A 27,614-nucleotide genomic window follows, 5' to 3' on the forward strand; every position below is an offset into this window, starting at 1 on the left:
CTGCCACCCTATGACATCACGTAAAATCACCGAGGGTGGGAGGGTAGGTGGGAAGAAAAACAAAACAATACAATACAAAATATCTGGCTTTCGCTTGAGGTGAAAAATGACATGAAATGAAACACAAAACTCCTGAAGCCTGATACTAGAGGGCGTGTGTTGCGTGTGAATTGCTTTAGGAAAACAAACGTCACGACTCACAGAAATAACAGCGTTGATCTTGTGTGCCCGATGATTAAGGCACTAGGTTCCAGGTTAAAGTCCTTTACCCTGCAACTTACTGGATTTGTTCTCGATTGCTCGAGCTCAACTCCTTGGCTGCACTTTGTCTATAGCCGATTGGTTTGCCTCCGGCCAATTGAGATTTTTAAACTCTACGTTTACCTGCATTGTTTATTGAAAATTTGTGTCAATGGACAAGAAGAGTCACCTCGTAGAATGTTTTACGGATCAGGTAAAATGAACCATGATATCCAAAGTGAAATACTTTCTAGAAGCCTTTCCAGTTTTTGGAAGCTACGTACTCACTCCCAGCATCTGAAAATGGATGTTCATAACTGGTGCCCTATATATATTTCCATGCTTTTTGATATCGACAATTTGTTGTGATATCAAAGCTTCAATCCAGTTTAGTCACTTTTTGTCTTTTCATTGCCTGTCCTTCAAACTGTGTAATGAACTTGTGGCCAAAATTTACTTAATGGTCACTGCTTGTGGTCAAAGGTTTAATATCATCTCTTTTCTATCATTCACGGGTCGGATGAGCGAAGCTTACTTTTGGCGAGGAACGTTCGTTTATTTATGGCCAAGTGGTTTCATGCTTCGTACGAAGCCGAACTTAGCACTCATATGTTTCTCTCATTTTCATATGTTCGCAAGCAAACTAAGTATCAACGACAAAACAGCTTGCTTTAAGACTTGGTTTTCTTGCGGGAGGACGCGCTCTTTTCATCATTTCCTGAAAAGCTCCCGATCTTTCTCATTCTTCTATTCAGAACCCTTTATTTGCGAGAAGTCTGTGTTAAATTCTCGCGGTCAGTGATCAGCGTGTCGTGGTGGCCAAAGCAACCGACAGCCCTACACTGGTTTACCTGCGGAACGACGCACCCCTTTATTTTTCTTCAGTCTCGTTTCTTGGACTTGTCCGTTGCTTTTGCAATCGCTTTGAGTAAATTAGAGCCTGAGGTAGTCAATGGGCGAACGTTTATTAAAATCTGTCAATAACCTCCTCTCCAGCAGTCTGCGCACTCGGTCAGTTTCCCGCGCTTTCCTGAACCAGAGCAAAGGCGCCTGAAAACGAGGCAGAAGTTACGTTTACTTGCTAATCTGTTGATTGGTTTATTATCTCGTCTGTTACGTCATCACGACGCGCGAAAATTACAACCCGTCATTATAACTTTCCGTTGGTTGGAGTTAGGCGCTTCATAAGTCATTCGGAGGAAAATTAAAGAAAGTGATGGAAGCAATCAAAGAGATGAGCACTGTAAACGTAAGTACTATTCGTTGTTAATTTTTTTGTACTTAGGGTTGTTAAAATAAGATCCTAGCTATATTTCGTCGGACACATTCGGAATTTGTCATGTGCCAGGCCTTTGGGCCACCCTTCTCGAATGACTTTCTGAAGTGCTTGCATCGTGCTGTCTCGCAGACTTTCTTTACGGATATTGTCTAGGCTAGCTTTGCGGAGTGGCAGAAACTCGACCATATGTATTTCTTCAACTTCTTTGTCGATGGTTAGCACTTCATCGCGCGATGTGGTGTTGGGAAGGGGTGCTCTAGAGAGTGTGTCTGCCAGATACATGTGCTGGCCTGGCTTGAAACCAATTTCGAGGTTATACTTCTGCAGGCGAAGTAGCATTCGTTGTAGACGCTTGGGGGCGGCCACGAGGGGTTTGCGGTAAATAACTTCAAGTGGTTTATGGTCGCTCTCAACAATCACTTTGCGACCATAAGTGTATTGGTTGAACTTCTCGGCTCCAAACACTATGGCTAGCAGTTCTTTCTCTATTTGCGCATAGTTGCGTTCTGTATCCGTCAGGGATCGCGATGCGTATGCCACTGGCTGACCATTTTGTAAAAGCGTAGCTCCAAGTCCAGTGTCCGAGGCGTCGCATTGAAGTACAGTCTCTTTGGCGGGATCAAAGTATCGGAGGACAGGTGCTTGGGAAGCTGCTTCTTTGATCTTCTTAAAGGCGCTCTCATGGACGTCGCTCCAGTGCCATTCTGCATCCTTGCGCGTTAGCTGTCGAAGAGGTTCGCAAATGTCTGCCAGCTTTTTTAAGAATCTCGTCAGGTAATTCGCTAGACCAACAAGCCGCTGTACACCTTTCACATCTGTTGGTCGCCTCATGCCTTTGATGGCGTCTATTTTGGATGGGTCTGGTTTTAGCCCATCTCTTGTTAACACATGACCAACGTAGGGGATTTCTGTCATCTTCAACTTTAACTTCTCCTTGTTCAGTTTCACTCCCTTTTCGTGGCACCTTTCAAGTAGAGTTACGAGTTTTTTGTCGTGATCTTTCACTGCTTCTTGCACAGTGTCACCTTCACCCGAGATGAGGATGTCGTCTGCAACTGTGCGCACACCGGGAAGGCCTTCGATGGCTTGATCCAAACGATGTTGGAAATATTCCGGTGCGGGTGATATGCCAAATGGCATCTTCAGCCACCGGTACCGACCAAATGGAGTGCCAAACGTTGTTAGATAGCTTGAATCTTCATCTAACTCGACATGCCAAAACCCGTTTTTAACGTCACACACACTGAAGACTTTAGCTTTTGACAAGTCCGGCAGGAGATCGTCGATAACCGGAAGAGGGTAGTGGCTGCGTTTCAAAGCTTTATTTAGTGGCTGAGGGTCGATACACACGCGAAGCTTGCCGTTGGGCTTCTTAACAAGTACCAAGCTTGAGACCCAATCTGTTGGAGTGTCAACTGCTTTTATAACACCAAGTTCTTCGAGACGAGTGAGCTCTTGCTTTAACTTGGGTTTCATTGCCACTGGAATCCTTCTAACAGGCTGTTTCACTGGTTCAATGGTTGTGTCCAACTCTAAGTGAAGTTTCTTCTCAAATTTTCCTTCTCCAGTGAAAACGTCATGGAAATCTGCTGCTATTTGTTCCATCGTTAGGCCCATTGCTTCAGTCTTTTCTTGTACCAATGAGATATTCTCGTAACGCACTTTGATTAATTTCATTTTCTGCACCGTTTTGGAACCCAACAGTGGCGTGCAGTCGTTATTGACAACAACAAACTCTGTTTCGCATTCTTCATCAACCTTGGGATTTACCAGATTAACACGACATTTACCGATGGTTTCCATTTTCGATCCGTTAAACATGCTGAGGACTTGTTTCGAATGCGCGATCGGGCACTCGTTCGGTAAATCGTTTTTGCTTATCACATTACAGGTGGCGCCACTGTCGACTTGAAAACGAACGGGATGACCTTTGATCTCCATTGTTGCGAAGATTTTCGATTTGATGGGTTGACTACTGACACTTTTGACACTTTGTTCTTCCAGATTTTCGGATGAAATCGTGAAGCAGTACTCTTCATCGCTCGAATCCTGCGAAGTTTTTGCGTCTCGCACTCGGTGAATCCGTTCTTTTCTTCGTTGTCGCCCACCAAGTTTTTGTTTACATAGCTTGGCGAAGTGATTTGTTTTGCCGCATTTCGCACATTCTTTTCCGAACGCTGGGCATTTATCTCTTGATCTCTCGTGTTTTCTGCCGCAGTATTTGCAATTAACTAACTTAGGACTGGCATCTTTGCCGTCTTTTTTCTCTTTGTGGTTGAGTGCGTTGACTTCTTCTCTTCCACTCGTGACTTTCATTTGCGATGCAGTTGTTTCGGCTGATCGACATACATCGATACACTTCTGAAGATTTAATTTGGGCTCTTGTAGTAATTTCTTCCTAGTTCCCGTGTCACAAATTCCACAGACGATCCTATCACGAATTAATTCGTCGGTGAGCGGACCAAAAATGCACGTTTTCGCGAGAGTTTTGAGCGCTGTGAGATACGTGTCAAATGATTCGCCGCTTTCTTGTTTTCTATTATTGAAGCAGTATCGCTCGTAAATGACATTTGTTTGGCCAATGCAATGCCTCTCCATCAACTCCAGAACTGTATTCATTACGTTCTTGTCTTCTTCATTTTCGAACGGAAGACCATTGTAGACTTCGAGGGCTTCGGTTCCAATGCAGGTAATGAAAGTAGCTACACGGTATTTATCTTCTTGCTGGTTGAGACGTGAGGCGATTTCGAACGAATCCCACACTTGCTTCCACTTCTTCCAGTTTTCTGAAATATTTCCTGCCAAATTCAATCGCGACGGAATTGGTAAATTGCTTTGTATTCCATAGCATGGCGTCGGCGCTTGAACACTCGCTGAATCTTGAGGTGGTGTAGTAGTCATCGTGTCGAAGAGGCTACACTCCTGGTACCATGTTTCGTTCTAGCATAAACACACGTATCTCTAGGTAACGAACAGTCTTTATTTGTAAACTAAGTGCGCTCTCATGTAGATATATGTGATCTAAAACCTTTCGATTAGATAACATCGACCGCTGTATCATGTGTCACCTGAGGTGCACGTGATCTCCGAGTGTGCTCTCGTTACAGGCAGAAAACGAACTATTTTCAAGACAACATAGCACTATGGAAAACATTGCAAGATGGAATATCTGAACAAGGTTTTTTCCTATTCGTGCAATAGTGCGGTATTTTTGCGTGCGCTTACAGGCTGGAGACTTATTTACTAGCGAGGTTTCGTTTACACTGAATTGCTAATCTCAGTCGTCATTATTTTTGTTTGAACTAACTTTTTTAACATTTGGGGATGATCGCCACCCTTTGCTTAAAAGGAATCTTCTCAAGAAAAGTGTCAGGGAACAGCGTGGATCCTGGTTACGAGTCAAAACACTGTCTTTAAAGGGTAGGGGCAGGGAATAAATTTATGGCTAAAACAGGGCGAACTTTTCTAACGATCCCAATCGATCGTCTGGCAGACGTTATGAAAGGAGAGTATTAGAGAGTATTGGACAGAGCATCTCTGTCCAAAAACGTGAAGGAGAACTCTAAGTGATCGATAGAGAGGAAAGAAATCTTCAGCTGCTCGTTCGTTTTCTTCAAACGTTCACTTTAGTATGGCGGCCGTTTCTTTGTCGAATTGCTTGACACTCAATTTATATGGTGAGGGTCTTATTCTCATAGAAATGCAATAATCTACCTTCTTTAAGAAAGAGCGCAGTTGGATTATTTTACACATTGCAATGGCGCACGTTTTAGCTTATTTTCAACATTTCCCAATTGGAAACTAACTAACCTTGTCTAAAGTGCACTAGATTCTCCTTATTTTCAAACCCTGTTTATCAAATCTCTTTGAGTCCAATATGCATAAACCTATAAGGATTTACCAGCTTTTGGTTTACCAGTCTGTATATTGTGACAGAACTCTAAAGAATTAAGATTTAGTGTGTATATCATACATGAACTACTTGAACCTCTAAAGGAATCAAGACCAGGGTAATAGTTTCTACTTTACTTTTCTAAAGTGACTTTTCTCCTTTTAAATATGTAAAAAAATTTAATTTTTTTCATTTTAAACCTGATGCATTAGCTGCCTTAAAGCTAGGAGCCTATTAAGTACCAGGTTCTTGAGTTTAAATATAGAATTTAATGTATGTACCGGCTGGCTTAAAATGTGGTTTCAAATAAGTGTAGTGCATGCTGTGCTTCAGGAACAATTTGTATCAAAAGAATCAATCATAACATTTAAATGCCTTTTTTAATCAATCATTGTCATTAATATTATAACAGCAAATGGGAAGTTTATTTATACTTTTCTCTTTCACAGTTTTTCAGCTAAGAAATAATTATAATGATTTATTACTTTCAGAATGCTACTCCCAGTTCTAGGGAGCCAATGAAAATCAATGAACAGCAGCTTGACCTTTACATTGAGAGAATAATAGAAGCTGCTGCATCAAGCTTGGGGGACGTTGTTGTAAGGGTATCAAGCAGCACTTAACAGTCAGAGAAAGAGTTTGGTAATAGAAGTGTATCATCTTTAAATGTGTGTGGAATCTTGACATCATCCTATAGTGAAGTGACACTAAGTGAGAGTCTTACTGCAGTCTGTGAGCCTGGGGGAGGAACTCCAATTCCAGCTCAGAAATATGAGACCTCCCCAGCAATCGATGCCCCCAGTCAAGAAGGTAATTACTGCTGTTTTAAATGAGTATGTTCTATTGCAAGTAGTTCAGCCAAGGGCTGCAGTTAGCCTTTTGTATATTCCAGTTGGAACATTCTCTCAATCTGTTATTACTTAGGATAGTTAACTTTTGTAAAATTTGCCAGTGTTTTAACTCTTTAACTTAAATATCTGAATGTTAATTCTCCCCACTAGCTGCTACACATTTCCTTGTAAATTAGTTATGAGTATTTGATTAGGTCAAGGTAAAAAGTTCTACCAGATAAGTTTGAAAATTCTCACTACCCGTTTGCTGGATAATGTGTGAATATTACAGGAAGAAGTAACATGTTAAATAGGGTTAAGCTGAAGAAAGAGTCATTTGCAATTATTATGCATTTTTTTTGTAGACTCAGTATAAACCTCACCATGAGTGAAATATAGTTGATGTTTTATCATGGGGAATAATCAAGGAATTTTCTGTGAATGTTTACATATCTACTAAACATAAAAATAAACATTCAAATTGTCAACCATTTGACCTCTTCATAGTGCTTTTTCAGGAAAGCTCTGACCCCCCTGTTGATCAACCTCCCCAGTCCCCATCATCACCTGAGCCCAGTGGAAAGAAGATTGGAAGTAGAAAGTTCAATGGAACTTGCATTTGGTATAAAAGAACCTTTGATTTATTTAATTTTGTATATTCATTCATTAAACTTTATTGATTTTATTTTCACCTTCATTTGCCAAATGATGATGTAGGAGTGTCCTTTGGCAAGTGGTGGCTGTTGATTTTCCCTGGGATAACCTAAATTATCAGTGGGCGCATCAACAGTCACCCTGGCTTATGAGAAGGAACATGTTTACTATAGAATAAATAATGTAGACAGTTAACCTTTTTAAAAATCAAGACAGTGGTTAAGAAGTTCAATCAACATGGGCTGATCATTGATTAATGATTGAATGATTTTATTCTTGATTAGAAATCCTGCTGGTTCAAATGGCCATGAAAGTCTTCAGCGGTTAGGCCAACAACAGAGGACATTGAGAAAGGTAAATTGTAATGTAACTATCTTTGTGGTGAAAAATTTAAGGCAATAACATTCTATCATGCTCAGGGTTTTTACTGACAGTAAGCTCTCGTATCTGATGAGTATTTTCCTATGAATGATCGATAAAATACCTAAAAGGTGAAAGGGTTTTTTTATGACTTTGTTAACCATTTTGTATTGCATGAGATTTCAACTGCAAGGTGTGTGAAAAGTTGTGTGATTGTCTGAGTTGAGATAATTAATGTTTAATTAATTTAAGGATTTCCTCTGATGAATTAACTACAATTGAATTGAAAGGAAATGTCACTATTTAACCAAAATTTTTCAAACCATGCAGACTCACAGGTTGAAGAAGATCGCATTGCTTTGGAACAATCTCATCGTACCTGTGATGAATATGATGTCAGCTGACTTTCTTCACAAAAAGTGGTGAGTGATTGAAATCACAAGGGCTTGAGTTTTTGGTTTATGTAGTTTAAGAAAATAAGTATTAAAAGTGGTATGATAATCTTTTCTGAAAGGAGCTTTAAATATTTCTTTATTCAGATCACTGTGATGAATCAGGCAATGATGTTTTCCTTTTGAATGCTGGGAAGGTACCTTTAGTATCAAAACTGTTCCAAAGGTCAAAATCAAAGATGCTTACTGACAATCTCAGCTCATAAGTGAGAGTATTTCTTTAATTCTATGTTAATGACTAAACTATGTTAATGACTATGTTATCCAAAAGAAAACTTTTTAAGGTTGTAATTAGATGCACACTCTGCTCAGGATATTTGGGATCCAGTTGAAAGTGCAGTGTAGATACTCACATGATGGTTATATACAATTCAGTTATTCCCTATCGTGCAAAATACATTGAAATTGAGGTAAATTTTTGTTTCCTGTAATCCAAGATTTTACATCTTGTATTACCAATCATTAACTTTAATGTGGGTTAATCATCTTTGTTTGATCTCTGAATTCAGAAATGTAGAAGTCAGTGACAAGATTTTTGCTGATGTACTCAGTACATCAGCAAAAATCTTGTCACAAACAACTTCACAGTTTTTATCCATGGAAAGGAAGATGGTGCGAAGTTTTATTCATTATAACTATAATGTGGGTTAATCATCTTTGTTTGATCTCTGAAGTTCAGAAATGTAGAAGAGTACATCAAGAAAACTCTTGTCACTGACAAATTCACAGTTGTTATCCATGGAGAGGATGATGATGCAAACCTTTGTATAATTCAATTGGCGAAGAAATTTTACAAACTATTAAAAAATAGGTAAGAGAAGTTTGTACTGACGGAAACATATGCCTACTTCAAATATTAGCAACCAAATCAACAAAGTTAGAAGTCAAATGATAAATTTGGTGAATTATACTGGTACTGGTAAAAAGCACCTTATGATGCTGATAACTTTTTATATCAGTGGATGTATTACAATTATTTTGCTGGTAGAGTACAGAATATGGTTTTATCTGACAGATTTTAGTAAATAAATGGTATAAATTAAACAGATATGAAAGTTAACCATGAGAACTAACAATACAGTCATTAGTTTCAAAATCACTTGAGTAGATTTAATTTTCTCGACATTATTCATCATGTATTCAAATGTTACAGTTTGAGCTCATTTTGTTCAATGAATCCTTTAGAAGCATAAATAAATTGATGACTTAAAAATTGCTGTACAAAATTAAACATTGCAACATGATTAATCATGTTGTTGCTGTTCCTTTTTAGATTTCTACCATGCTACATTGCCTTCAGTTATGTTCCAGATCTACATACATGTAGGATACTCATATTTATCAGTTGGATTGTTATACTAAAGTTCCTCAAAATGGTATGTATTAAATAGTTTTTTTGGTGCTTTTTCATGCTTACAGTACATGTGGAACCCACTGAAGACAGCTTTTCTTTGGACTTAATGTTGAGGACTGTAAATATTAATTATTTTCAGGGCTTGGAAAAATATTATGCAAATCACAAAATATCAGCACGTATTATATGTTTAAACATTGAATAATTTGAAGTGTTTATTTAGGAAGGTGAATGGTGATCTTCCATATTTTCAGTAGCTCAGTGGCAACTTTATTTTTCCTCCATGTTTTTGCTATAACTGGATCTTTTTTCATGTGGTTTTCTGTGGGATTTTTTTTGAAGACTTTGTTGAAGTTGGCTGACCACTCAGTAATTGCTTCACTTATGTCCTTGTATTTCTTTAGAACTTGTACTTGAATGTGTGCCAGGTGATTTAAGAAGTGTTCTTTGTGGTATCTTGAGCTTGAATTTTTTGTTGCATTTTTTTTAAGTTTTTCATATAACATAACATCTTTGGTTGTGCCAAGAATCTCTGAAAGAGCTTTTGCTGTTTTGCTGGATGGTAAAAAATCTTCAGATAGTTTTGGTTTCTTAGCCAGTGGTTCACCTGTCTCATTTTGCACTGTTTCACTCAGTCGCTGTGGTTCCGGAATCTGATTATTTTCTAGGTTTTCAGTACTCTCTTCTTCATCAATTAATAGAGTTGTATCTTCAGCTTCTTCTTCACATTCATCATCACTCTCAAATGACTGATCTTGAACTGGCAGATTCTGTTGCATGCATTCTTCTCTATTATGGTTTTCTTCATTGGGAATTCTGGTAGCTGGGATTTTGATTCCTCTTTGAATGCATTCTTCCCAGCAGTGTTGAAGGAAAATTTTCTCCATTCTGATATTGGAGGAGCGAAAGTGGTGAAGGGAAGGTCCTTGCTCCCTGAATTCAATTTCCTCAGGACCATCAAAGAACTCAATGCAGTCTTCATCCTCAATTTCTCTCCACCAAACTCCTTCTCCCAGTACGAGGAAGTCAGCAATAGACTGAAGGTGAGCCTCCCAGTGCCTAGCATGTGTGTTGATGACATCTTTGGGTAAAACTGTGTTTCCCAGCTTTGGTAGGGCTTTGCTGATGTTGCTGATTTCCTTTTCTTGCCTGATGATGCAGGTCACAGCTGTGTTTCCTCCTGAAGTCTTCTCTGCTTGCATATGCAGAACTGCATTGCTCACTAAGTGTTATGGTTTTCCAGGGTGTTGTATGTTGTGTGCTACCATATATGGTTTGCTCATGCGCACGCATTAAATTAAACAGTCTTTTACTTACCGAACCGCCATGTTGTTTGGGGTGTGTAGTTCTTAAGTAATACATGACAATTTTGGCGACGAGGATAGGATATTAAGGGACCTTTTTGGCTGCTAAAAGTGAAGACATCCCTAAACTAAATCCACATAACGTCCACGATGGCCAGCGATGCAAATACGGCACCGAATCCAGTTCGTAACATCGGAAAAGTTCAAAAGTTCACTGTGGGAACTGACTTCGAGGCGTATACAGAACAGTTAGGATTCTTCTTCGTGGCCAATGGAGTGACCGACGCGAAACAGAAGAAAGCCATCCTGTTAACCAATCTTCCCACTGAAACGTACCAACTGGCGAAAGATTTGATGGCTCCGACCTTGTTAGGTGAAGATTCTCTCACGTACAACGCAATCGTAGAGCGTCTCCGCGAACAATTGAAGCCACAGAAGTCTGCTTTAGTAGCCAGGTATGAGTTTGACAACCGAGCACGTAACGCAGGAGAAACGGTGAGTCAATATGTTGCTGTTTTGAAACATCTAGCTATGGATTGCAAATTTAACGACGCCATGCGTTTGGAAAGGCTTAGAGATAGAGTGGTTTCGGGTATTCGAGATAAGAGAATGATGTCAGAGCTTTTGAAACTTAAGCTTGAGGAACTAACATTTGACATTGCTGTTGCAAAGTGCTTAGCTATTGAGCAATCTTACAAGGATGTTGAAGCTCTCCAGGGGAATAAAGCGTCAGAATCAATCGATTTATTAGCCAAATCAAAGCCAGGCAAGAAGCTTAAATTCAAGAGAGAAGCCAAGCTTTCAGAGAAAAAGGGTTCTTTTTCCCCCAAGAGAACGGGTGATCAAAGTTGCTACCGCTGTTTGGGAATTCATGATCACAAAAGTTGTCCATTCAAGAAAGAAAAATGCCACCACTGTAACAAGACTGGTCACATTGTGAGGGCTTGTAAATCAAAGAAAAAAGAGACACAAGCTTCCCAACCCCCAGTAAATTATGTAGACAGCGATGATGGGGACAGCGATGATTATTTGGCATCCCTTGAGGTTAATAATGTGGGTGACAAGGATCACGTAATATGGGTCAACCCCGAAATACAGGGAAAGGTGGTCAAGATGGAACTAGACACAGGGTCAGCGGTGTCTGTACTTCCATACAAACTATATAAGGAACATTTTAATCATGTGAAACTTTCAAAGAGCCATGTGACACTTAAGACATACACTGGGCAGAAAATCACACCTAAGGGAGAGATGAGATGTAATGTTAAGTTCAAGGGCCAGGAAAAAGAGTTAAACCTACAAGTTGTTGAGACGCAGGGACCAGCACTGTTTGGGCGTGACTGGCTGTCCAACATTCAACTGAACTGGGGTGAAATCAAAACCTTTAAGCTTAGCAAGACTTCAGAAGGGGGTATGGCACGCAAAGTGGATCAGCTACTACAGAAGTACGAGTCTGTATTCTCCGAAAATCTGGGCACACTTAAAGGCTACAAGGCGGATTTGAAGGTCGAGGAAGGCTGCCAGTCCAGCTTTCATAAACCACGCCAAGTGCCATACGCACTCCGCCCCAAAGTAGAAGCAGAATTGACACGCTTAGAGAAGGAAGGTATTCTCTCTAAAGTAGAATACAGTGAATGGGCGACCCCAATTGTCCCGGTAGTCAAGCGAAACGGATCGGTACGAGTTTGTGGCGATTTTAAGGTCTCAGTGAACCCAGTACTTCTTGCAGAACAGTACCCTCTGCCACGTATAGAGGATATTTTTGCAAATTTGGCTGGCGGTAGACATTTCAGCAAGCTTGACCTTCGCCAAGCTTATCACCAGATGGAAGTAACCGAAAGATCCAAGGAACTCCTTACGATTAATACACACAAGGGCCTTTTTCGATACAATCGCTTAGTCTTTGGCATCTCTTCGTCTCCAGCCATTTGGCAGCGTGCCATAGACCAGGTATTACAGGGAATACCTGGGACCCAGTGCATCCTTGATGACATGATTGTCACAGGCAAAACCGATGAAGAACATTTGGAGAACCTGGAGAGTGTACTCAAGCGATTACAAGATGCAGGTCTGAAGGCTAACAAGGAGAAGTGCGAGTTCTTCAAAGATAGAGTTCAGTTTTGTGGGCATGAGATCGATAAGGAGGGTCTACACAAGACACAAGAGAAGATTGAAGCAGTGGTCAGTGCACCAAGACCTGAGAATGTGTCACAGCTTCGCTCATTTTTAGGGCTCGTAAACTATTACAACCGTTTCTTGCCCAATGCGTCTACAGTTCTCCACCCACTTCACCAGTTGTTAGAGCAAAACAACGAATGGCAGTGGACTGAACGGTGCGAGCGAGCGTTCACTGAGGCTAAGCGCATGATTACATCTGAGCAGGTGCTAACGCACTATGACCCAGCATTACCGGTTAGGCTGGCATGTGATGCTTCACCAACTGGCATCGGCGCGGTTCTTTCACACGTCATGTCCGATGGTAGCGAAAGGCCGGTAGCTTTTGCGTCCCGATCGTTGACCAAGACTGAACGACGGTATGCACAGATAGACAAGGAGGCATTGTCCATTGTGTGGGGGGTGAAACGATTTCATGTTTACCTCTATGGGAGACGATTTACGCTCATTACAGACCACAAGCCCCTCACTGCCATCTTCCACCCAGAAAAGGGAGTTCCAGCCATGACTGCTGCAAGGCTTCAGCGATATGCATTGTTCTTGTCTGGGTTCGACTATATCATTGAGTATAAGAGTACAACCAAACACTGCAATGCCGATGGACTGTCGCGGCTCCCTCTCCAGCAGAAAGAGCGAGAAGACTTGGAGGTGGATTCAACAGAGGTGTTCCACGCCTCTCAGTTTGTGCCATTACCTATAACCAGTGAAGCAGTGGCAAGAGAAACACGTCGTGACGTTGTCCTAGCGAGGATACATGATTCTATCGTGAAGGGATGGTCTACTCGTGTGGAGGGAGACAAGCCTTATTACGAGCGACGCAATGAACTGACAGTTCACCAAGGCTGCATCCTATGGGGAATGAGAGTGGTAGTTCCCAATAAGTTACAAAGCAAAGTGTTAGAGGAACTTCATGATGGGCATCTGGGCATGGTCAAAATGAAAGCACTCGCGAGGAGCTACGTATGGTGGCCTAATATCAATGGTCATCTGGAAGAGCTAGCGAAAGGCTGCAGCGGGTGTCAGCAAAACCAGAAGATGCCTGCTAAAACACCACTACATCCGTGGGAGTGGGCCACTACACCATGGCAGCGTATACACATCGACTACGCAGGGCCATTTCAGAACTCGATGTTCTTAGTGGTTGTCGACGCACACACCAAGTGGCCAGAAGTGGTTCCAGTCAAGTCAACTTCTTCAAGTTCGACTATCGAAATTCTACACGATTTGTTCGCCAGATTTGGAATTCCAGAACAGATAGTCAGTGACAATGGTACACAGTTTGTTTCTGAGGAATTCCAGACATTTGTCAAGTCCAATGGCATCCGCCATATAACTTCAGCACCGTACCATCCAGCGACGAATGGTTTTGCGGAAAGGACAGTACAAACCTTCAAACAGGCTTTGCGTTCCATGCGTCAAAGCCCCAAGCCAGTGAGGGAGAAGTTGGCGAAGTTTCTCATAGCTTACAGGAACACTCCACACTCCACCACCGGTGAGAGCCCAGCACAGTTACTCCTGGGAAGACCATTGCGTACTCTCCTAGATTTGGTGAAACCTAACTTAAACCGTAAGATGGTTAACCAACAACACCAGCAGAGCATTAAGGCAGCGATTGACAAGGGTAAACAGTATCGCCAGTTAGAGATTGGTGACTCAGTTATGTCACGGGATTATCGAGGGGATCTGAAGTGGCGTCCAGGGCTGATTGTTAACAAAACAGGTCCGCTGATGTATGAGGTACAGGTGGCACCGGGACTGATCTGGCGCCGACATATTGATCAGTTGAGACCAACGGCAGTTGGACACACAGTTGAAAGCACTGACGCCGACTGTAGTGTTGAAGTCAGCCAACCTGAAGTGGCCAACACACCACTGACCCCAATTACATCAAGTACTCCAACCACTGAGGGTGGCACAGCTCCAGGAGGTTCCAAAAAAGATCAACCAAAGTTGGTTCCTGTTTCCACACCTACGGTACCTGACCCTCCTGATGCTAAACCAGCTACAGTTAGTCCGATGGTCAAAATGCGACAACACCCTCAGAGAGTTCGCAGGGCACCACAGAGGCTTGATCTCTGAAATTTGTTTTATTCTGTTCGTTTTCTTGTTTAAAGGTCGTTCTTACCTTTCGAACTGTGGTTACCGGACACTGTTGGTTTATTTTATGTTTTCCTTGAAATTGTATTTTAGGGCTTGTTTGAAAAACTAGGGACAGATCGTTTTATGTGTGGAGGAATGTTATGGTTTTCCAGGGTGTTGTATGTTGTGTGCTACCATATATGGTTTGCTCATGCGCACGCATGAGGCTTCATTAAACAGTCTTTTACTTACCGAACCGCCATGTTGTTTGGGGTGTGTAGTTCTTAAGTAATACATGACACTAAGCTTTCAACTCGGTTGTTCCAGGTCTTCCTGGTGATGTCGGTCAGCTCCTCAAACAACCTCTCAAACATTTCTGCATTAGTTGAACGGTGTGAAGCAAGACGAAGAAGAAAGGCAGAATGAGATACACATGCATGGAAGTATATGCCAAAGAGCTTTCTGCTTGTTAGGGCTCTAGTTGGGGTCATCACTTTTCGGCACAAAATTGCATGCCTCCAACACAGGTTATGCAACCTTAATATCAACTTTGGTGACCTCTTTCTGTCCTGGGCATAAAAAATTTCCACCATTTCGCACAGGGTGGCCAGCAAAGCTCTCACATCATGGGTTGTTGTCTGGTAAAGGGCTATAGTTAAGTAGATTAGTGTCTTGCGATAATCTACTCCTCGTTTTTTCTCTTTGTTAAGTTGGACAGCTAGTATTTCTTTAAGTTTTATCAGTGTATCAATGTCAGAAATGTGATGTGGGATTTCTTCCAGAATGTTTTTAATGTGATGCATGGAGCTGTGTGAAGAGCTTCAAAACACAGTACCTCATAGGACTGGAGGTTGAGACTTTCCACAGAAACACTCTCATCCCCAAACAACAGTGCTGGAATTCTTGTTGCCCCTCCAAGTTCTTCATTTAAAATTTTTGCAAGTTCTGGTTTGGTTTTGTCTGAATCTCCAAGTCCTCTTGCTTCAATTTCAGCTCGTAGCTCGTTGACCTTGAGATCTTTTAATGGGTTCAAGAGTTGTTTTGCCTCTTTTCCTTTCCTTCCTGCTAACACCAGCTGTTGCCGTTCGGTCAATGTTCTGTACTTTCTTTGGGCCATGTAATCTAGATCGTGGCACATGCTTAAATGCCCATCACAACCTGGGCAACCATAATGCCCTCCATGCTGATTTCCACATTCAAAGTTTGCTGCAGGGTTGTCTCCATTCATGAATCTCATCTCATCTTCTACTTCAACATCCTCTTCTGTTTTCACTTTTTGGGTTAAATTTACCAAATCATTATGTCTGGCTGGAACAAATTTTATCTGATCTTCAATGCTGGAACTGCTCTGCCCCAGCATATACAGATAGGGCCTCTCCACTGTTGCCTGGACATCCACATCTTTTCCATATTGAACTCTAGCTTCTGCATCAGAGAGATGAATTGCTGGGTCATACATCTCTCTCACACAAAAGAGCATGTGACCATAATTTGAAAGGGTTGAATGGTCATGCCAAATCAGCCAATGCCTCTTCCGCTGAAAGCTTTTCAGCCTTTGTTTGATTTCATCATGTGTTCCCCTTATATCCTCACTGATCTTTTCTAGCTCTGCACGAATCTCACTTTCACTGAGCTCTTCATAAAATGCATCATTTTTTATTCGAAGGAGGTTTTTGTTTTTAATCAATGCTTCTTTTCTAATGTCCTGGAAGGGAATTTTCCTTGCTTGCAAGTGGCATTTCTTCTGCTCTATCTCTCCCTGTGCATTTATAGCCAATTTGGTAATCTCTCTTTCTATCACTGGCTCTCCTATGTTAAATTTGCCACTCTCTATTCCCTCATGGATGCTTTGCTTGAGTTGTTTATTTGATTGCATCACAGGCACAGAAATTTCTCCCCCCTTTTGCTTCCTCATAGCTCTGCGTACCCTGAATCCTGGAAAATTAATCAAACCTTTTCTTACATGAGGCTAGAGAAATGATAAAAACCCATGAAAGTATTATAGGGTCACATATTCATCATTAACTTGACTTAGACTGTTGTATGCATTCTTATTACTTCAGGCCTTCTTCTTCTACTTTTAAATTCTAAATTTTAACTCTTAAATCTCACTGTTCTTTAATTAATAAATCAAATTTTGTTCAATACTAATACACAATTTCTTTTGCTTATTAATGATATTGCAGAGATGTAACTCTCCACTGTCGGCTTAGTTACAAATTTACCACTTTTTTTACCTGTAAGGCCATCCTCTGAATTGAGATGCACTTCTGATGGGGGCTTAAATCGGGTAATGTCTACTTTTTTTGACTTCAAAAAGGCTTTGACTAATTGCCCTCCATTGCCAGGTGTCGAATCATTTCCCTTGGTTTTGATGTTGTACATTCTGGCTTTTTCTGACCAGTTTGGAGGACCATCAGGCCATGACTCTACATCTGCAAGTAGTTGGTCCAACTTTCCTTCTATGTTAGCAGGTGAAGCTGTGTGGGATCGTTCCCTGACCTTTGGTGGGGTCGTTTTTGCTCTCTCCTCGGCCTCTTCAAAGGTTTCAAAGGACAGGGCCATTCTTTGGACTTGTCTTGAACTGTAAGACTGTCGAAGGCTAAGGTGAACTTCACTGTCATTTTGTGACATTTTGGTCTCTAGTTCTTTTTTTGTTTGCCTTCGCTCATTTCTCTTCATTTTTTTCTTTTCAGCAGGTGAAGGCTTCTTTTGAAGACCCACTTCAGGGACAAGCACTAGAATGTCACTTAGTGATTTTTGAAAGTTTTCCTGGCATTTTTCATTGTAAGTGGCATATATTGCTTCCCCAATGCTTTTTAATTTCCTTTTTGTGACCTTAGGTTCTCTCTGACATTGTCTCTTGACATTTGTGTTAAGTTCAGTCAGAGGTCCTTTCCTAGCCCCTCTGCAAAACTTACTTATAGGGAAGGTAGATTGTAATTGAGAGTTGAATAAAAGACAGGCCTGGCAGCTGGTCAACGAGTGATCTTTTTTCCCTTCTTTACTAATTACTTTGCCCTCATTCCAGTTCATTGAGGAAAATGCTTTTAGGTATGCTTCTTTTTCGGTTTTACTTCTCCAGTTGTAAAATTTTTCATCAATGGTTCTGTAATGCCGCATGAAGTCTTCCCGTTTTATGTGTAGCCCAGGGTATTCTTGAAAATGTTCATTGAAGATTTTAAATCTGTCTTGCAGCAATCTAGCAGCAAACTTTGTATTTCCTTCACCGGGAATCCTTTCAGTTTTGCTTAAACTTTTAGTTTCTCTAAGAAACACTCTTGCCCAAGCACAGTCAATCTTTAAAGACATCTTTGTTGCCTTGGCAGAGGATATGGGATTTGATATTGTGTTCTAATTAAACACAAGTTGGAACTCTCCACGCTGCTATTTGAACTAGCTAACTGCTCGAAATTTAAGACAAATTGCGCGCCAAAAACTAAGGAGCTCATGTAACATGTAATACGAGCCGCGTTTGCGGACCACTTTATTCATTCATGAACTAATATAAAGTCTACGAAGGTTTGAATGGACCATTGCCATTCTTCATCGATTTTTTTATTAAAGAATTACGGAAATATTAAGAAAACACTACCTTGAAATGTATTTTGTAGCCTAGAAGAACACTGTAAATGGCTGTTAGGCACCCTAAAGTTAAAAACGACCCGATTTAATCTTTATTCGACAGCTCGAAGAATCCTCTCCTTCGACCGCCATCTTGAAGTCTGCTTTTTAGTCCATAGTTCATTTCACCATATCCCCCAGAAAAAGGGCATAAATACAATTAAATTCTTCCCCAGGGGAGAGGGATTCGAAGTTTCTGTTTCAGTCTCCCAACGGCCGTGAAACAAAATGGCGTCCGAATCGGAACATTGTCGAGTGACGACCTATTTTGCGCCATGGGGGAAAGAAAATCGATTCAAGTGTGAAAAATTTTAACATACGTTAGTTCTGCTGAACTTCTTCTTCTTGTTTTAGCCTTGCAATGTTGACCCCAAAGCTCGTAACCATTAAGAATTTAACGTAAAGACCCTCCAAACTGCTGCCGTGACGATTTCCTGACTTTTACCTATTCATCCACGGACATATGGCTGATGCCGACGCCTTTGCAGGGCTAACTCTTATGAATTAACTATTCCTAAATACGGTTTGGGCGAACTTGATTCAAGTCTTGAAGATTTGGTTTGCCCCATTTCAATTCAAAGTAAGGTAATTAATTTGGGTGTCGTCAAGGGTGACTATAATTTAATTATGGTTGCTATGGCAATGATATTGCATGGAGTGATACATAATTTCCATAGTAATAACCTCGCCAAATTTTGTTAAATTTGATCTTCTACAACGGCCTGGAATGAAAAAATAATTTTTTTGCCTCGTTTTCACGTTGTAACCATGCCTTAACGGGAATTCGCCGTTCGTTTTCCTCAACTGATATGCGTTGCTCCGCCTACTTTAATTTTATACGGTTGAACAATTTACTTCTTTATTAAGTTATTCTGTTATGATGTTATTTTAGGCGCACCGTTAAATAAACATCGCGTTGCGTTTGTGCTACTTGCTACTTACCTCTTGAATGAAAGTAATTAAGTTAAACTTCAAGTCTTTTTAGCGCTCTTGTCAAGTTAAAAACAGAGTGTTTGGTGGGGTGAATTAACAAAAAGTAGATGATAGACAATAAGTCACCACTATATTCTAATTACATTGTTTTCTTTCCTTTTCTTTTTATTCTTTTTCTCGTCTAGATTCTTTTCTTTTTGAAATCTAGCGCTTTTCACCAGAAGCCTTGAAAAGCGTGTCTTTATGTACCGCAAGTGTGTAACTTTGAATCAAACGTTCTCATAATACTCTTTAACGCGTAAAAGTTATAGTTAGTGTTGCGCTTGGTCTGTTAAGCACCGACCATAAAAAAGTTATTTTCAGTGCGGTTATAAAATGTTTCACAACTTACTAACTGATAGAGCAAATATAAAAACGGTTTAACTCATTTAGTTAAACTTATTTATTGATATTGTTTTTTGTCTAGTCGAATGTTAACAAATTATCGGTATGAAGTGATAAACATGTACCAGACAATAGGTCGCTTTTAGACGATAATTACATTGTCTTGATATATAGAAATGTTAATAAGCGTGGAACGTGTTACAGCAATTATTCATTTATGTTATTGTTACTGTGTGCAGCACAATAAAGTTTAGTTTCTCCGCCTACTGCAAAGGTTTTATTTTACTTTTATTGTCTTCGCTATGTATAAAAGGGCACTCAATTCCACAAGTGTTATCATTACTTTTATGATTCATTCCATGAACGATGGCCGAAACGAAAACGTACAACGAAGTCTTTAACTATCTCCGCGATAACGAATATCCGATCGATTTTTCGAAAGACTAAAAGAGAAACTTGCGCAAGAAAGCGCTAAAATATGTTCTTGAAGATGGTGCGCTTTATTTCATTGGCCAGAAAAAAGGTGAGCCTAAAAGATGGGTTCATTGCCAAGACGAGCAGCAGAAGATACTGAGAGCTTGTCACTCTGACTCATGCGTAGGCTATTCTACCAACTTAAATAAATGTGTCAGAAATGAAACGATATCTGCCCTTTTCTTCGTCAATTATAGTACGCAATCTTGTGTTGAAATTTTAACGGACATCGCCTAAAAGCTCGCAGTTGGAACAAGTTACGAAAAAGGAATGTTTAGTTGGGGGGGGGGTCCAAATCCGCGAAGGGGGGTCCAAATCCGCGGGGGGTCCAAATCCGCTGTGACAGGTAACTGATAACAAGGTGACTGATCACAATGATCAGTCACCTTGTGACTGATTGTGATCAGTCACAAGGTGACTGATAACAAGAACGGTGTCGAGAGGGTACTCTTTTCCTAGTACTCGACCGCGACAGGATGCAAATGACTCACTTTTTGTTTCACGACCATACTGATGTTTTTACCATTGCGTGACATTCTCAGGAAAACCAAAAGTTGATGATACATTGTTAACTTTCCCGAGGAAATGAGTCATGAAAAGTGAATAATACCCGGACGCGCGTAAATGTGAATTTGGTTGGTGGAATACAATTCAAGCACGTAAAAAATTGACTAATGTTCGTGTAGTGCAATGATTGGGTATGTTCTAGCGGACTTCGGACGTTGTTTTTATGGTACGTGATGGAACGTGAGTTGTTAGGCATGTAACAGAAAAAGAGCATGACTTTCAGACGGACGAAAATATCGCGTTACTTCACCTTGAGAGAAAAAAAAACTTAACTTATCTGAACTCACACCACAGGCAGCCCAAGCTCCAGCCGTGAGATGATTATCTTGCGAAATAAGATTCAAGGTGATTTTTTCGGATTTTCTTTATCTGGCGGTGACATACCTGAGTATTTTTAGGAGCTGTGCCGTATTTTGACTTCCCTCACTGGCTCGTCAAATTCAATCAAAGAGTGAAAGCACCAGGCAATACTACACACCAATGAAGAGTCTACTAGGTTATTTATGATCCAACTGCTTTTTTTTCCGCCAAGTCTTTCTACTCATTTCTCATAAGGCGGGAAAAGCAAAGTGGATAGAGAAGCGCAGCGTGCGCAGCCGGCAGGTTAAACAGATTTTTTTACAGTACAAAATAACCAACTGTACAAATGTGGTATATACATTTTTTTTTTTTGAGAGGGCACGGTAACGAATCTTGCAATCTGATTGGTTCCTCACCCGGTCAGTATTTTCCTTTCTCTGCCCACGGGCCACGGTAACGCTTTCGTAAGTCGCCAAGTACATCCCAACTTTCGTTGCCATTTTTCATAAATATATCTCGTTTTTCCGGCTGGGCAGTATTTTTAAGCAAACACGTCGGTCACTACCTCAAGCCGATAAATAACTTATGAATCCTCTCTTTTCTCTCTATCAAATCACTTTGGTTGACAGAAAAATATTGGTTTCAGAATGAATTTGTATAAACAATAGTGTCATTACGTTGGTTGGCAAGCGGCCTAAAACCCGTCTGCAGTTAATTTTAATCGTTCACAAAAAGTACCTAGAAAGTTAAAACGAGAGGTATTTGGTTACAGTTAAACTGAACGATGGAACTTTCATTCATTTAATACCTGAATTTTCTCAAGCAATTTGTTCGCAGTGAAAGAGCGAGCGAAGTTTTAATTTAAGTTCTACAACAAATAAACGCTCTCGGTGAGTCTTTCCAAGTCCGTTCAATTTGAAAATCTACCGTAAATTGCACAACAGAAACTGAAGGAATTTTTTTAGAAAAGGCCGCATTAAATCCCCTTGTGTCTCGTTGGAGTGTGCCATTCGAATTTAGTTTTAGTGAAGGAAAGACCAGATTTACACACGCCATTGCAGCAAACAAACGAGCAAACTCTCACAACTTCAAAATAAAAAAAAATTGAATTTACTCACAATTACTTTCCTCGCCGTTTACTTAATGAACAGAGGTAAATCTTCGTATATGAATGAATCGTCGATGAGAGTGAATAATACTTTCCGTTAGATCATTGACTGTTTTTGAATAAAACATTGTCGTGACAGTCCTTGCCAAACTAGTTCCGTTGTTTTTCAAATGTTCTTACACTTTTTTTTACTTACGCGCTCTCTAATTGACAGCTGTCAGATTGTGACAGATACTTGTAAAAATAATGTTTCAAAGTTTGTTTGGAAGTCTTTTAAATTATCGTTACGGAAATGAAAATGTTTCGCTGAGGCATCTCTCTTGAATTTGCATCACCTCTATTTTAACTACCATTTACTGGCTCAAAAACTGTTCAGTTTATGAAAGATCTTGCCGTATTTACAGCCCTAAATCATTCGGGTTCTTTCGGAAAGAATTTCGTCAAGTTTCAAAAAAATAAATATGTTATTTACCGGCTAAGGGTCGGTACGTATGGTGAAAACTGTGACCTCGGTCTTGAAAATGCTGCCCTCGGCCTACGGCCACGGGCAGTATTTTCAAGATCTCGGTCACAGTTTTTCACCATACGGACCTTCCCGCCGGCAAATTACATATATATATTCACGTTATTTGAACTCTACCAACGCAGCACTACAATTTCCTTAGAAACTAAACCCATTTATTCCTACGTTGTTAATTACAATGCCTGCCGCCGGTGCGAGGTCAAAAGCAACCAAAATATACTTAATAGACTGCGCTTGGAGTAGAAATCTCCCAAAAACTCAGCATACTTCGTATACACATACCTTAACATTACTAAAATACTTCTCGAGCGCTTCACATAACATTATTCTCTCACTTTCATACGATCTGGTTAGCTATACTTTATTTTTATTATTTTTACATTTTTTTTATTATTTTACGTTTTTCCAGTCTACCGAGTTCATGTTTCATACAAAGCCGTTTTCTTCTTGATTTGTGTTCTTTGTTTGAAAGAAATTTGATCATATGAATTAACGTTTAAACGTTTGACGAAAATGAAATACCGCATGCATAAATCAATTGATTGAACAGCTCGTTAAGAGGAAATGTGTAGCAGCGAGAGAGGAGAATTAACAATCAGATCTTGGGAGTTAAGGGGTTTAAGTCTTTTGGAGTGATAGAATTATCACTAGTTCTTCGAATTAGACAGAGATACTCTACTAGATTACATCGTTTTGTAAAGAATCCTTTATAGGTGACATATATGCGTTGATAACGAAAATCTGAAAAGGAGAGGCGAACATTAATTAATATGACATGAGCCACAAAAAATGTTTAGTGAAGACGTACATCAATCAACTAAAAAGTATTCCTTGGCGCTCCTTCCTAGTTCCCAGAAAAGAGTATGCATAGCCTCCATGCTAAAGTTTTAAACTGCTTTCCCCTATGAAGGAGACTGGCAGCGTAGCTCAGTTCAATGAACAATAGCTTTGTAAAATTAGTTTAAAACATTTGCGCTCGTTTTCTACTCACTTAGAATTAGAAATGTGAATTCAAACTTTCTGCGTCCCTAGAGATAGATTGTGAACACAGTCTCGTCTGGCTACCACGATCGCAAAACACCTTAGCGATCTTGCGTTTACCAATTTGTTCACCTTGCCTGGAAATAGTTTCTTGTTGCTGTTCACCTTCCTCGAGTGTAACATCAACGACACCACTGTCTTTTACCGCACCTACAAGAGTGGGCATCTCCACTTGTCCTATTTGCAGTTGATTATCAAGGACATTCGTCTCCACCATACCAGTCACTTCCGCTTGCAGACCACTGAGGGGGAGGAGCAGGGCCAGGAAGCAGGAGAGGGATCACTGTGGATTTTGTAGCCATTCCTTGAGGTATCCTTACAAGTGCAGAACACACTGAAATAAAAATTAAGATGTATGGGAATGATTTTAAATTCAGAAAACTATTGCTTTGCTTTTCAAAAAAATATTTTCAACCTGGCAACAATAGAAGAATATCTTCCATAAAGTAATGACATAAGCACAAACAGATGACTTTTGCCACCTCAAGTCATAGTGACTCAGAATAGCTACGATCTCATCTTACTTTATTATTTTACTATTATTTCTTAATCCCGACCGACAAACCAAGAACACCACACAATGACCTGGCCAGGTTTCGAACCCAGACCTCTTGACCCGGAGTGCAGCGCACTAACCATTACGCCATCGCGTCTCCCTCATAGGGGTAAAATCACGTGATTAATTTGGTATTTTTGTTGATAGCCAACAGGATCGGATAAGAGGAAGACACGTAACATGTAAATCGCTTTTTAAGAATCTGTTAGCTTGGTCAGTCGCTAATAAGCCCATGAAAGGAAGATGACGAATTAGGTTATAAAAGCATTTGGAAGGAGATATAACATCACTTGTTTGACTGTGGTGAAACCTGAAGAAAAATAAGTCCTTACCGGATACACCCATGTGTTCAATATGATTTCGTTTCTTTGCGGCGAATTTCATCCGTTCGTTTTCTCTCTGGCTGTAGCTGGATGCAGTTCAAGACCATGCAAAAGACCAGGGTGTTAATACAGAATCAACAAACTGATCTTTTTATTTTTGAGAGAACGTGAGAAAATACATGTATTCATGCGAAGTCTAGACGTGAAAAAGTAAACAAAAGTAGTTATATTTCCTGTCAGTTACTAGCTATATTTTCCCTTCGTCTACAATAAGACAGCAAGTATTCAAATGAGCCAAAAAAGTTGAATTTTTACTCTAGCAGTAATGAATATTTCAGCTACTATAACTTCTCTGTCTATATACCTTAATGTACCTCATTGTATCAGGAGCCCATTCCTGATTATATTCAATGCAATTTGTGTCTTATTTCTTTATCGGACGGTGTTCAATTCACTCTTTTTTACACATTAAATGAAAAGTAAACAATTTCTATCAACCAGCAATTAACAAGGCGTTCCTAACCTTGAGTTCACTTAATTACGTTGTCCTCAACTCAATTTTAAGACTGTGACATGGCGACAAAATTGACTCTCTCTTCAGCATTACTCTTTTCATAGAGGAGGGAGGGGAAGGGAGGGGGGTCTTCAGAAAACATCCCAGCTAGGAGTCGATCAGATTTAAAATCTCAAATCGATTTGCTTTCCCTCGTAAAATAGAGAGGCGATCAAAAACATGAATAAGACCCAATTCCTTTGCAATTTGTGTCTGATCTGACTCCCCTCCCCTAGTACCCACTAATTGACCAAATCATTTTTTATCCCTACCCCATACCCCTCAGAAATAACCTTAGACCTAATACGTATATTAAGAATGAAATTTCCTCTACAAAACAGTCGAATTTAAGGTATCTTTTCGCTTCCGAAAGCTTAAATATTCGGAACTGCTTTGAAATAAGCTGAAGACTGTAGACTGCTAAACCTAAGGGAAGACTATGTCATTATCAATAGTCTAACTTTTCGCAAATTAGCGGAATTCATCACTGGCGGCCCTGTCTCACACTGGGAGTATTAGAAATAACCCGCCGTTAAGAACTGGAATTTCAGCAGTAATTTGCTGTCTCGCTTGCATTTTTCTGTTTTGGGGGAAAAATGAGGAAAACGTCACTAGATGTCAAGGTTATTTAATAGATTCTTATAAGGTGAAAAGAAAATCGCAAAAATAAAATAATTATAAAACCGCTGAATCATTAGTAACAAGATTTTCCTTTCACATCACCAAAATAATTTGCTCAAATTGTCGGAACTACAAATAAATGATCCCTGGCGTACTGTTGCTGACGGCCTATGCCCCAGGAGGAGCGATACTGTTGGAAAGTGCTCAATACACATGAATGTAGAGCGAAATACAGTTCAAAATGACTAAAATGAAACACGCATGATTCCCTGTTACTCTGAGTTTCGTGCTTACGCACTTGTCAGACAGATCTAATGACATTAATAGATATATCTATAATTGTAAAGTATATAAACCATCGTTTATATACTTTACAAATCTGCATTATAGGCGTGGCGGTAAGGTAAAATTATTTGTTCAATTGTTACGCAGTAACACTTTGTCTCTGTGGCGGCAGGAGGACATGAGTTCATTACGTTTATTGAGTGGTGAGAATTCAGGTCGGCAGATGAAAAGTAACTTTTCTTTAAGGTAGAAGTTGAACCTCTACCTCAAAGAAAAACTACTCGCCGACCTGAATTATAACCTCAAAGAACTTGTAATTCATATCCGAATGTCGCAGCTTTCGACAATTTTAGATGTAAAAGCTATTAAAAATTTTCGGTTTGATAAAGTTGATTAAGAATTAATATACTTCAGAATTATCAAAAAATTCTCAAATGACATTGATGTTCAATGTTGCTATTAAGAAAATTCGTTTGGTACATTTAAGGCTGTTGTCAGCGGATGTCGTTGACAACAGCACTCGAACGTAGAGTTATCATTTGAGTCTGAGTTCCTTTCACAGCCTTTAACAGTCCTTTTATTAGATTTGCGTGCACTAGAGACGTCACCAGAAAATAATGGGACAGTATTATTCATACTTTCGAGTTGCGCATCGCATTCGTTTCGAAAAACATCCGTCCTCTAGCTTTCCCCGCCGAGGTCGCCGGTAAATACAATTAATGTATTGGCAGGAACTGTGGGATTAGCCCTTAACCCTCTTATCTACCAACCGCGCTCGACTTATAAATATCCTAATGTGATTATGCAACAGTTCAGTTGACCTCAGGCCCTGCTCTTGTGAGCTCCTCTGCTCATTAAATATATAGCTTTAAATATATACTTGGCCTCCACTCTTTCTTTCGCCTCCGATAATCGCACATGGTGTCAGAAGTGGGATCCTACAGCAGGAACAAGAAGTAGCGGAAAAGAAAGTTGTTTCCGACCTCATTTCACATCGCGTGAATGAATTCAAACGCTCAAGATCCAAACGAAGAAATATTCGAGGAATCAAGCACGCCAGTCACGTCACCACCCACAGACCCAGTGGAACCGAGTTCTTCAACGGCTTCACTACAGACGGATAACCCACAAAGTGGAAGCGTAAAAATGGCCGCAGCAAATTTCAATATTCCTCCTCCGGCTAAGTTTGATCCCAAAACAGACGATTGGGACCACTGGATAAAGCGCTACGAGTTATTTGAAGCAGCTACGGAACGTGATGAGCTGTCAGATAAAGTGCGCATCAATACGCTTATTTACGTAATGGGAAATAATGCCGCCGACATCTATGATAGTTTCAAACTGTCAGGTGAAGATATCCAGTACGCGAATGTCAAACAAAAATTCACAGATCATTTTAAAGGAAAAGTTGCTTTAGTCTTCGAGAGAACACAGTTCGTAAGACGCTTTCAGCAAGACAAAGAATCTGTCCTCACCTTCATTGAAGATCTTCAGAGAAGAGCCGACCTCTGCTCTTTTGGGGACCTTCGTGACCAAATGGTGCACACTCAAATAATTGCTGGTTTGCGTGATTCTCATCTCAGGCGTCGATTGATGGCAAATGACAACTTAACTCTGGATCAGGTAATTAAAGAAGTTAAATCCGCCGAAATCACGAAACATCATGATCAAATTCTTCAAAACCCCTCAAGTGCCGCTGACAT

The 27,614-nt window shown here is 40.2% G+C and overlaps 1 protein-coding gene, 1 long non-coding RNA gene and 1 pseudogene across 9 annotated transcripts in view; 2 read left to right on the top strand and 1 right to left on the bottom strand.

Annotated features, from left to right (window-relative positions):
* Window positions 1-27,614, top strand: part of LOC149034775 (neuroglobin-like) — a 55,471-nt gene that overhangs the window by 22,053 nt on the left and 5,804 nt on the right. The gene's annotated exons all lie outside the window — the stretch shown is intronic.
* LOC149034776 (uncharacterized) lies at window positions 4,948-19,833 on the top strand. Of its 8 annotated transcripts, XR_016183087.1 has the most exons (11): window positions 4,948-5,196; window positions 5,903-6,221; window positions 6,749-6,863; window positions 7,180-7,249; window positions 7,586-7,677; window positions 7,795-7,913; window positions 8,382-8,518; window positions 8,981-9,083; window positions 16,806-16,909; window positions 17,024-17,226; window positions 17,316-17,592. It is a non-coding gene; the product is annotated as an uncharacterized LOC149034776 (long non-coding RNA). The 8 variants fall into 8 exon arrangements; XR_016183085.1 differs by lacking the exon at window positions 16,806-16,909 and having other exon boundaries at window positions 16,968-17,226; XR_016183090.1 differs by lacking the exon at window positions 16,806-16,909 and having other exon boundaries at window positions 17,319-17,592.
* Window positions 14,904-16,799, bottom strand: LOC149034777 (uncharacterized; annotated as a pseudogene).

Source organism: Pocillopora damicornis, chromosome 14 (assembly GCF_964200805.1).
Source record: "Pocillopora damicornis chromosome 14, jaPocDami1.2, whole genome shotgun sequence".
Classification (NCBI taxonomy): Eukaryota; Metazoa; Cnidaria; class Anthozoa; order Scleractinia; family Pocilloporidae; genus Pocillopora; species Pocillopora damicornis.